Source organism: Diabrotica undecimpunctata, chromosome 3 (genome assembly GCF_040954645.1).
Source record: "Diabrotica undecimpunctata isolate CICGRU chromosome 3, icDiaUnde3, whole genome shotgun sequence".
NCBI classification, from domain to species: domain Eukaryota; kingdom Metazoa; phylum Arthropoda; class Insecta; order Coleoptera; family Chrysomelidae; genus Diabrotica; species Diabrotica undecimpunctata.
Window position 1 is genome coordinate 77,025,548 of NC_092805.1, and position 13,402 is coordinate 77,038,949.

The 13,402-nt window shown below is 31.4% G+C and overlaps 1 protein-coding gene across 7 annotated transcripts in view; it reads left to right on the forward strand.

The window, feature by feature from the left end:
• The window catches only part of LOC140436937 (uncharacterized), a 257,943-nt gene that overhangs the window by 199,015 nt on the left and 45,526 nt on the right, over nucleotides 1–13,402 (forward strand). The window lies entirely within an intron of this gene.

Consider the following 13,402-nt stretch of genomic DNA (forward strand, 5'->3'; position numbering starts at 1 on the left):
ATTACGCTCCTGTAAGGATAAACATATTATAAACGATATACCGATGCCCAACTTTACAGTACTATGATCATAATAAGCATATCTGGTGTCTTTGGATAATGAAATGATGGATTGATGGAATCATCCAATTGGTTTAGAAACAGCTTCAGCTGTTACCTAAAGAAAGAGTGCGCTAGTCTTTTCTTTCTTACGTTGACTATTCGTTCCGGATATTAGCGATCAGCATGGCTATCCTAACTTTGTTTGCATCTATTCGGAATAATAAAACTGTAGCCGTATTAAACCACTTTCTGAGGTTTTGAAGCAAATTTAATATAATTTCTAATAAATATGTATAATACTTATACAAACATATTCTAACAATTTCCTGCGTAATATTTATGTCTAAACAAATTAGTGTGAAAAAATGTACCTTTTGGCGTTTTTATTATATTATTAAAAAATATAAGGTTTTAATGGTTTGAAAGAATCTGCAAAAGGCTTGAGAATAGTTCTATTGGGTGAACTGTAAAGATGGTGTAAGAATATGGTGCCAACAATTTGAACTGTGTGCAACCAGTAATGGTATAGTTGGTAAAAGGAGGGCACCCATGAACCACTATGTTGGTAGTCTTATGGAAAGCGTAGTACACGACATTGCAGGTCCATTTCCAGAGACGGATGATGAAAATAAATATATCCAGGTAGCTGTGGATTATTTTACGAAATGGACTAAGGTCTATGAGATACCAAATCAAAAAACTGCTACCATTGCAGTGATACTGGTTAAAAAATTCTTCAGACGATTTGGTGTTTCGTTGGAGATCCACTCCGACCAAGGGCGAAACTTCGAGTTAACCTTCTTCCAAAACGTTTGTTAAATGATTGGTATCAATAAGACCAAAATAACACCCCTACATCCTTAATCATATGGAATGGTCAAGAGGATGAACCGAACGATGGGTAAACACCTGTCCAAAGTTGTATCCGAACATCAAAGAGATTGGAACCAGCACATTCATTTATTCCTAATGGCCTACCGCTCGGACCTGAATGAAACTATAGGCCAGACCCCTACCTGCCTGATGTTGGGTCGTGAATTCGAACATTCGAATGAACAACATTTATGAACTTGCCCTCCAACACATTTAGTTAGCCAGTGACATAATGAAAGATCAAGATGATTCTAGATGCAAGGATAAAAGATTTGAAGTATGTGGTATTAAATAGGTTTGGTGGTAGGTTGGGGTGCCTTTTAGGTAATCAACAGGTAGTCTTAGGTAGTCAAATAAATTCATAATAGACGTATTTAAATTACTATATTGGTTTAATTATAATGTTTATACTTTCGACTATTCACTGGATAGATATAATAAACAATAACACCATTGCTTGCGTGATTCATACTAACTTAGTTTATTATTAACCCAATAACGTTATACCATCTTGAATTATATGATTTCATCTGATCAAAAAACAATTTTACAGTAACAAAAAAAAATGTTTTTAAATAATAAAGTTACCTGATAAATCAATATGGGCCTTATGTTTGTTGTATTCCAACACACTTTTGGGCTTCAATAATTCACCTGAACGTCTGTTGACCACCACCATTTCCGGTAAAAATTTTGTGTTTAGCATAAGGACATCCCTCTTGTCCTTCCATTTTTCTACAAAAACGCCAGTATTGCTTTCTTCTGCAATAACTTCTACACGTTTTAATTTGGCTTGCAAAACAGTTTTTGGGTTTAATTTTCTGTTGCTACGAAGAGTTCCAATTATATGGGCATTTCTTCTTTTGCTATAGCTATTGCTTTCTTCTGCAATAACTTCTACACGTTTTAATTTAGCTTGCAAAACAGTTTTTGGGTTTAATTTTCTGTTGCTACGAAGAGTTCCAATTATATGGGCATTATTCTCTAGCATTTTATGTGCCAATTCTACTGATGTGTAATAATTATCCACTACAATGGTTCTTCCGTTGTTTAGCAAGTCTCTGGTTAAGTTCAGAAAAACCTGAGAGGGAACAGAATGCTCCTCTGAAACCTCTGTTTCTCTTCCACAGTACACCTTTGGGTCATATAAACAACCCCCCTCCAAACACAGTTTAAAATGTTTAATTCCAAATTTAAATCGTTTATTTGAGATATATTGCTTAAACTTTAGCTTTCCTTTAAAAGGAACAAGTGTCTCATCTAGAACACAATATACACCAGGTACTATGGAAGCTTGAAAAGTTTTCTGTAACTTTGATAGTAAGGGACCGATTTTATGTAGCCTGTCGTTCATATTAGATAGCTCGTTGTTCGTAAAATGCCACATTTTTAACAAAACTTGAAAGCGGTTTCTAGACAAAACATGTTTTAGTGAATTTTGATACAAACTTTTTTTTGACCAGTAGGCAGAAAGGGAAGGAAGGTGAACTAATCCCATCCACATAAGGCATCGTAGAAATGCTTCCATTTTAATTCTCCGTGCTTTCTTTCCAAGTTTGAACTCGGGAGTGATTGGAGGTATTTTTAGCTTTTTGTTGATGTGCACAGATATTGGTTTCCGAACAAATAATTGAATAATTTCATCTGTTATCATCATTTTGTAAAAAAAATATGGAGTCGGTTCATATTGTTTGTAAACAATTGTCTTGATTCCTGAATCATTTATAGTAACAGGAATATTTTTCCAATAATTTCCTGTTACCTGGCCCCATTCTTAATTTATTATTGGCGAAGATTCAGAGTCATCATTAATACAGTCCATATTATGTTGTGCTATTACCGACTCAATTATGTGGTCTATATTAGTGGATGCCGTATTTATGCAACTAGACGTGAATGGTTGGGGGTCTTCATTATTACTTTGTATCTCTGATTTTGGAGAAACGTTTACTTGTTGGTCAAATTTTATAACTTTTGTTACCCGCTGACATTTTTTATCAAAACTAGATAAGGTAAATGTACCTTTCACCGACCACCTAAGGTTTTCCTTATAAGCAGATTCAATAATAAGAAGAATACATATTTATTTTTCTTTGCATAATTTTTAAAAATAAGTGTTAATCTTTCCGATTCAGCTAGTAATATAGAAAAAATAATATACAAGTTAAATTATTTTTTTAAATGTTTCAGTAATTATGTACAATTTCATTAAACTGCTCCCTTCACCGACCGGCCTGAAAAATATTTACTTATCACCGACCGATTTTGTTGCTATTACCGACCACAAGCACCTAATTACCGGATATTTCAGTCTTATCAGCGACCTGCTTAGGGGACTACTTATTTAAGTAATTATAACAACATAATATTAACTTATTTATTTAAAATTAATCATATCTACTGGCTTAATTGAAAAAACAAACTCAGTTGAAGATTTTAATATTTTTAAAAATATAAATTTATAATAATATATTATTACATTACATAATATATTGGGCATGTATAATAGATTCAACTTTGATATGAAATAATTTTATTTTTTTATTATTATAGTTTTTATTGCATCCATCTCTGGAATTGCATAGATGCCCCTTTTATTCACGAGTTTTGGAGGATTAATTTTTGAAAATATTTCATTTTCTGAATATGATAAAATATCCTCTTTCTCAGGCCATTTCCAATGTGAACCACTTCTTATCATAGTCTTCACTCTTAATCCCGCACCGTCAAAGCCAAGACTTACTCCTTCATAAATAATCACAGCATATTCTCCTTCAGAAATATTAAATTTATTTTTTGTTATCTTTTCTTGTTTCACCACATTTTATGTTTTCTTTTTGTTTGTATTTGATTTTAAAATCATCTTTCTTTTCCTATTCTCCAATAATTTTTCTTCTTTTTTTTTGTTTTCGGCATCGATTTTCCGTTGGTAATCTACAAATTCTTCCGATGTGGCGATTGTAGGAGTAATTTTTTTCACTACCTTTTTATTTGTTTCAATATAATTTTTTCTGGCCAGAATAAAGCTTTTTTGAAAGGAGTTGCAACATTTTTAAGAAGAGGAGGAATATTTTCCGAGGGCGTCTCCGGTGTAGATTTTTTCTTTTCTGAAGGTTCGTGGTCAATAGTGTTTTCTTCTGGGGTAGTATTATGCTGCTCCAAGAATGGAAGCTTAATAGTTGCTAAAAGAGAACCGCTTGTTTGAGTTACTGGAATATTTTTCGAGGGTGTCTCCGGTGCAGTTTTTTTCTTTTCTGAAAAGTTATCTTCAACAGTTTTTTCTTCTGGTATTGTATTATGGTTCTCCAAGAATGAAAGCTCAATTGTTGCTAAAAGAGGGCCCCTTGTTTCAGTTACTGGAAACAGGGTATCTTCCGAAACAATGGAGTTTTCACATTCTGCTTCCTGTACTAAAGTACTATCAGGTTGTACCAGCATGATTTGCTGTTGGTCCCAAATAGAACTATCTAAATCCAAATTTATGTTCGAAATCTCATTATATTCTGGCATATTTGCTTCTAGAGTTACGTCATGGATATTATTTTCATGTTGGACGTTCGGTGTTTCGTTTTTAACTTTTTTCCAGAAATAGAACAATCCTTCGTTTGAGAGACTTCCTTTCCAAATATCGCCACAATTATAAAATTCTTCTAGAAGTTGTCTGTCAATTCTTTTTTCGATTTCAATTAAAAATGGACTTTTCTTTAAAACACCTGCCATTTCTTCTTGCGTTTTTGACTCAACTTGAGCAAGTAGTTTGCTAAAGTCAAAGGTATTTTGATTATATGGAAACAATCCACAAGTTCTAAAACCATTTCTTACTGTATCTTCGGTAACGCTAACCCTAATACATTTGTCCAGTTCCTCTGCAAAATCTTGGCGTTTTAGTTTTTTGCCACTATTCTCAATACGCCAATTATGAATCCTGTTTTTCCAGGAAAGTTTAAGAGGCCTAAAAATAGCAACATCTAATGGTTGCAATAGATGTGTAGAGTTGGGCAGAAGAGCAATTAGTATAATACCTTTGCTTTTGCAGAACTCAGTTAGATGGAGCGTTAAATGTGAAGAATGCCCATCTAGAAAAAGCACAACAGGTAAAGGAACGTTTTTTTCAACAATCCATTTTTTATAGAATACATTCGTAATGAATTCATAAAAACATTCTCCAGTCATCCACCCGAAGTCAGAATGGCCAATACCCCAGCCCAGGGGCATTTTCAAATGAATACTGGCTGGTACTCTTTTATAGGGAAAGAGAACAGTAGGTTTCACAACTTGTCCGTCTGCCGACACTGTTAAAAGTCCCGTGAGGCATTCTTTCTCGTCATTAGCGACTCTGGTATAAACTTTTTTCGAACCTTTTCTTACGATTACACATTTTTCTTTTGGTGAAAGAAAAAACGCTGATTCGTCGCAATTAAAAATTCTTTTTGGGTCTGATAGAACTTCCTCTAAATTATTTGTTTTTAAATATTCTGAAACTCTATCAAACCAACCTCTTACACTTTTTTCTGTTATATTTGCCCGAGGTTTGGTTAGATTCTGGCATACTCGATGAGAGAGCTCCGGATGCCTGGCGAAGAAATTTTCGTACCAATGACGACCTGAAATTCCGTCTTTAAATGTATTTGCTCGTTCTAGATGGCGAACTAGTTCTGCAACACACCCCAACAGCTGATTTTTTGTTACAGGAAAACCAACAGTTTCTAAATATAGAATCCAATCTACTACGGTTTGTTCTCCAGCTGCAGTCAGGACACAGTGAGCCCCACTTGTAGTACCTTGTTCATATTTGTTATGAATTTTATCAACTAGAGTGCTTTTGTAATTTTGAATTCTCTGGATGCTTCTCCAAACGACATTCCATCTCGAATTGAATCCAATGCTTGCTGAAGAATTTCAGTGGTATAGTTTTTTTGTTTTTCAGACATAGCTCAAAGTTTTTCTTGAATCTGGAAAGAAAACGTTCATAATATTCTCGGTCGGTAATAGGTCACAATATATATTTCTTGCACTCTATTACCGACCGTGAAAAAAATATTATTTTAGGAGACCACTTTTGAATATGTTAAAATTCATATATTTCATTCACCTATAAAACAATGAAGTACCATGAATATGATTATCGTTTTTTGTTTAAAAGCAGACTTTTGGAAATATGGCAATAAATATATTATCATATTTAAAAGTAATTCTTAAAAAAAATACATTTTTATTCAACTTTCATATTACTTCTCTTAATTGAAAATTAAAATCTAGTCGGTCGGTAACTGCTCAAGTGCACCGTTGGTTTATTACCTTTAAGAAAAAAATATATTATGCATAATTGTGTGCTATAATATATTAAAAATGTTACAATATTCAATGACTACATTCCCCTTATTCCGACCGCCCGGTCGGTAAAAGGTTGATTTTAAGTTTTAAAGCACCTTTTACCGACTGTTCTTTAATTGTAAATAAATTTTAATTGGAAAAAAGAATTAACCAAAGAACACATTAAATTTAAAAAAAAACGTGGTTTTGTGCTATTTCTTACTATAAAAGTGCAATACTATACATATTTTTGGAAATATGACACTTAATATATTATTCTATTTGAAAATAATTTTTCCAAAAAATACAATTTTGTTCAACTTTCATACTACTTCTTTTAATTGAAAATTAAAATCTAGTCGGTCGGTAAATGCTCAAGTGAATCGTTGGTTTATTACCTTTAAGAAAAAAAAATATATTATGAATAATAATTATGAAAAGTCCATATAACTAATAAAACTTTTAACAGTTTCCTTTAATAAACAATAAATATGGCAACATTACAAACATAAGCCAGCCGATGACTAATGCCAAAATTGACAAATTTTAACCGATTTCTCAGTAGTGTTGCAAGACTCCGTAAGGCAGGTTATAAGAATCGTTACGCACGTGTGTTAGCATTTGTTAATATATCAAGGTAAGTATTGCACTTTTATAACAAGAAATGGCACAAAACCACGTTTTTTTAAAGATTTATTGTGTTCGTTGGTTTATTATTTTCTCCAATTAAAATTTATTTACAATTAAAAAATGGTCGGTAAAAGGTGCTTTAAAACTTAAAATGAACCCTTTACCGACCAAGCGGTTGGAATAAGGTGAATGTAGTCCTCGAATATTGTAAGATTTTAAAAATATTTTAAAAGTTTTAGTAGTTATATGGACTTTTCATAATGCGTCTAATACTGAAAAAATTCATTGCGGTCGGTGATAGGAAATGGTCGGTAAAGAGTACAGTTACCTTAATCTTGTTCTTTTTTTTTGGCGTCACGGGATCATCAGAATCAGAACTTTCGCTATCTGAGGGCTCGTAGTCGCTTACATCTAGCGAAAAATTGTGTTCATCTCCAGAAAGAACTTCGTCCCACAATATCTACAATCTTTTATGTTCACGTTCGTATTCACCCATAATTCACAAACTAAACTCGAAACTACTAAATTCAAAAAATAAAAACTAATAAATTCACAAACTAGTCAGTCTATACTATAATTCCACTATTTGGAAGTGTGATTCATAGTTTGAAGGCGGAGAAGTGGGGAAAGACGTATGAAAATTCAGTGGCGTACACTCACTTTTATTTCAACGTTAATTATATTATATTGTTTTAATATTATTGTTCGAACTAGGCCACAATATATTTATCTGCAGGTTTTTACTGAAGTTTCCATCTCTATATTCAAAGACCGTTTTCAAAGATATAAATTATAGTTATATTTATTTTATTTGTTTATTATTACATATTTATATAATCTTATATTATTTATTTTCTTTTTTTTTAACTATAAAAACGGTCTCTGAAATAGAGATCGAAACGTCACTAAATTAAACATGTAAATAGGCTAAATGTGGCTTATTTTTAACATTCTCCCTAAAAATATGGAATGTCACAAGCAAAAAGCCATAGAAAAATAAATATATCTATCATTTGTATATTTGAAAACGATCTCTTTATATGGAGATCGTAACGTCAGTAAATTAAACATTTGAATAAATATATTGTTACTTATTCCCAGCATTATTTCTAAAAATACAGAACGGCAAGCAAAAAGCCACAGAAAAATAAATATTACTATCATTTGTACATTTGAAAACGATCTCTTATAGAGATCGAAACGTCAGTAAATTAAACCTATAAATAAATATTTTGTGGCTTATTCCCTACAGTCTCATAAAAATACAGAATGCCACAAACAAAAAGCTATAAAAAACAAGTAATTTTGGAGAAAGCTTACTGGTGCCACCCGGCTATTGCGGAAGTTACGCTAAAACGTCTTTTGACGTGACCCGTCCTTAAAGAGTTACACAATGAAATTTTTTTAAAACAAATTTTAGGACAGTTTCCACACCACCCCAGAGGTATGTCTTGTGGCGCGTTACTTTTTTTAAATGGGTGTTCGCCAAGAGCCATATTGTCCCATTAAATAAAATGAACAAAACACTTAAACAGTATTAAACAAAACAAAATAAAATCCTATAAAACAAAATTAAATTCTATAAAAACAAAATAAAAATAATTTTTGATGTAACAAAACATTGTTCTATTCTATTTAAACACAAACACTATACACACTTACTGTGTTCTTCTCGTTTTTTTTTGTTTTTGGTTTTTTTTATGCTGATGTTCTTACTAAACTATTACAAAATATTATTCGTTGTCTAAATCTGAAGATGAAGTGCTGCTGTCATTATCTTCACCTGATGTAATTATAATTGGCTCTATAAAACTTCGACATGAGTGTCAAGTTCCCACATACGATGTTCTTCTTTAATTATATGGCCTATACATTTAGCCCATTTCTCTGATGTTACATGGAAGATTGCTTGATTGGTTCAATGGGATTAAGTTCGCAATGATAAGGTGGTAGACGCAGAACTTTGAAACTATAATCTTTTGCAGTTTCATCCACAGTATATTTAAGATATTCACTTTTCCTTAACCGTGCAATGTCAAGTAGCTGAATTTTGAGCATTGATTCTTCGTATGCAATCTCCTTTTCTGTAAGCCATTCTTGAATTCTCCCTTTCCGCCATGCCGTCGTCGGTAATTGTTCTAGTCTGCGACTATGATATGGCACATTGTCTATAACAACCACAGACCCAGGTTCCAATTTTGGTAAGATTCTCTTAAACCAGCGCTCAAATACTTCGGAAGTCATTTCTTCATGATAATCACCTGTTTTTTTTCGACTCAAATTGACGCAAACCATCATCAAGGAACTCTGTGTCACTTCCTATATGGGTGATGATTAAACGCCGTCCCTTTCCTGATGGAGCTTTTATTCCTGTAGACCAGCCTTCTGTAAATGCTTCGCGTTTACTTTTGACATTTAAATCTTGCCAAACTTTTCCAACCGTATGACCTTCGTTAATACAGGTTTTATCCAAATAATATATTTTGCGTCCTGTGCTGCAAATTTTGCGTATTTCTTCTAAATATTTTCTTCTCCACAGAATAATTTCATTTTTTTCTCATAGCATACTTTTTCTATTGCGTTTTTCAGTGTTGGAATTTTACTCCGAAAATAAAATGAATGAATTTTTCAACGTATAATATTCCTTGTCTCGTCATCTAAAACAATGCTTTTCCTACCTCTAGTTTCACCTTTTTCTTGCTTTTTATTTTTCGTGTATGTATTTTTGTATGTATTTTTAAGTACACGATAAATACAGCTAACGGATACTTTTGTTAAACTGCTACCAATGCCGACTGCTTGGCTAACATTTAATGCCATTTTTCTGCCGAGAATTCCTTCATAAACGTTTCGTATCATTACCTTCTCTTCGGACGTTAACATTTTCCGTCTCTTTTGCGGCTTTTCATTTTTGGAATCAACATCAGAATTTTGCTGTCTTGTCTTGGATCAACTCGGTTTTTCGTCCATTGTATTTCAATAATCACAGAATATAACTAAAAATTCTATATAAACCAAAACTTCAATAAAACTCAAATCAAATAATTACAGAATATAACTAAAAATTCACTATAAACCAAAACTCCAATAAAACTCAAACCAAATAATCACAGAATATAACTAAAAATTTATTATAAAACGACAAACTATTAACACTCGTATTATCAATAACACGTTTTATCAATACTACAATACAGTATTGATAAAACAGTATTGACAACAATAAGTTTACAAACTTATCACATAAAATATACTCACAAACTGCAACACACGCACTACCCTCAGAAACGCCAATGGAAATGTACCATTGTTGATTTCTTGATCGGCACTTGTTCGGCCATAAAATAACAAAAGCGAGTTTTACGACTATCTCTGGGTCGGAATTGTAAATCGGAGTTTCCTCGCTAATTCCAAAGTTGCCAAACGATTGAAAAATAATGTTTTAAAATATCGACTTTACTTTTACAAATTTAAATATGTAACGAAACGGAACATATAAATACAATTTATTTCATTACAATTTTGTGCTTTATTTTAACTATTAAAAAAATCATGTTTTTTGGTAATTTTATGACGGTAATAATTGCTGCGTGGAAGAATACAGGTCTTGTATGACCATAATTACTACTTGTGAACAAGAATTGGATACACTGTACGACAACTCCTGGTCAAATCTTCTATAGGGAAGCACACATAAATATACTACTTTATATTTTCTTATGAGAAAACGCAAATTGCAATTGAGAAAACGGGTAGTTTTCGAGGGCCGCTGTGTACATTTAAATTTGAGGATAGTTGGCGTTTAAACGATGAAATCACTCTTCGAAATTGAGGATTTATAGTATAAACACGAAAACGCGTCAAACGCGCGTGCTTCATGTGTGATGTGTGGGAAACGCATGTCCCCGACGGCCGTGTTGAAAAAAACATGTGTTATCGCCATGGGGGACAAATGGTGTCGGACAGAAAAAAAAATTTTTTGTTTAAAAAATATTAGTTTATAAATAAAATAAGTTATTTATATATTTAAAATAATAAAAACATTGCGGCACTTTAGGTGTTATATATCACTTATGTATCTCGTTCATCTAATTGTCATCTATTCATCTAATTTCATATTCATACATCACTTATATATCTTTATTCATCTGTTTTCCGCACATCGTAATCCTAAATTCTGCTTCGATCCATATGCACAAGCCTTAGCATGATATGATTAACTCAAAAGATTAGAATCGACACATAATATATGCGTTTTTAATTCTTCTTCTATATTTCTCATAACTCTTTATCCTGTTTTGATCCATATGCTTGTCCAAACCAGCTATGGTAACCTTCAAAAACCAGAATGGATAATATCTAAGCTTCTAAACTTTTATAACTTCTTTGTGTACATTTTTTCTTGTGACAGGAGCAGTCGGTTCCTGATTATGTTTTATTTTAATTTTAAGTTTGTCTTATAATTTAGCTTTCGCTTATACTTTTTTTCTGATATATATATAATTCTTTCTTCTTAAAATTTATTTTCCAGTGTCTAACAGTTGCTTATTGCAATGTTCCACTCCATGCTTTTTATGTAAACACTAATCGTTATATTAATAAAAAAAATTCATTAAGATCTCATTTGTAGACAATATACTAATATTCAGGTCCACATAAAAATAATTTGACATAAAAATCAATGGTAATATATAATAAACATTGATAATAATACAGTTATAAAAAATAATAAAATATTCAAAAATAAAACATACAATAATAAAAACAATTTTTACAAACAAAGTTTTTATAAAAATAAATTAAATTTCTACTACCATATTATATTCTGTGTCTTTCCACCAGTCTTTTTCTTCTAGTCTATCCGGGATTGTCCAATGTTCATTTTGAAGGGCTTTGAGCCTGGTAACGGGTACTATTCATACAAAATGACTAAAACTCTAATAAACATAAGATCATAGACATCCAATAAAATAGATGCAGTTTACACACGTTATCAAACCAAATCAAAATTATGTACATAAAAAAATTACCACAACAAAATTGAATAACCTATATATAATAAATTGAAAAATAGAAAACTTTTGAGCTGGATAAAAAACAATTTATTTTAAATATTTATTGAAGCATGGTATACAATCATAAATCTAAGATTATTTCACTATCAGAATCTGAGCTGCTTATATTACTAGTGTCTATTATGATTGATTGAATGTTAATGCCAATCCTAAGTTTTTTTTAGATACATTGTTTATTAATTTCATGAGTATGCCAACCTATTTTTACCAAATTTCTCTGTTATATTGTCTCTTTTCAGATATTTATAATAACATCAGAATGTTCATCTCTACCAATATGCTTATTGTAATACAACTTACAGTTTGCCCAAATTAATTCAATAGCGTTGAATTCGCAGTGATAAAGAGGTAGTCTCAACACTTCATGGCTGTGTTCTCTTAGTAGCTTAATCAATTATATACACATTTTCTTTTCCATTCATTTTCGCAATTATTAATAATTTAGGTTTTGTGAGTTTTGCTTCATACTTGATCTTGTTTGTTGTCAACCAGGTAATAATTTCCATTCTAGTTGAAATAGTGGAAGGTTGCTTTTCTAAAAGAACACTATGGTATGGAGCATTATCCGTCAATTATTGGAATTAATTATTTGCTGATCTATTTAGTAAAAATTTCATTGTTTATTTTCCCATGATAATCAGCTATTTTAGATTTTGAACAAAATAATGCTTGCTTGCTTTAATAACAGATTCTTGTGAAGAACCAGCGTAAACAATTCTAAAATGTTTGTTTACCATCATACCCTTCTGGTTTACGTACACTTTTAACATTTTTGTCTTGCCAAGAAATTGTTTTATTTTCCTTTGAATAAATTCACGTTTCGCAAAAAAAACTAGGTCTCTAGGATGCAGATTATTTATATTTTTCATATATTTACGAAGGACCTTGGTTCTTAAAGCAGCAATACTGGTGAGCTCAATTATTGCTCTTCGATTATTGTCCTTTTCGTATTTAAATCCCAATTCTTTTAACAAAATGCTAACAAATGTTTTGCCAATAAATACAACTTCTTTATTCCTTAATTACTTATACTTTGAAAAGTAACACGTTTCTCTAAAAAAAAAACACAGATAAGTACAGAATAAATCGCACTAATTCACGGCAAAGAAATTAGTATTTTGTTTTTATAAAACTATAAATTATTTCAAATTGAAATAATCATTTAGCATAAATTTTCTTAAACCACTTTCATCAATATTTTTTACAACATACATTTATAAAAAGTATTGATTAAAAAATACCTTCTGGTTTATATTTAATTCAAGTTGAAGAAATTTGTACTCACTTTGTTGGTACATATCATATACTGTATTCCGCACTGTCATTTTTGATCCCTAAGATGGATCAGTTGTCTTGTTTTGCAGACGAGTTCTACTTTTTCCCTAGTGATATTTTTAATGCATCAGCGACTCCCTTAAATAAAGAATTTTTAAATGATTTTGTTAAACGAATATACATTTAAATATGTTA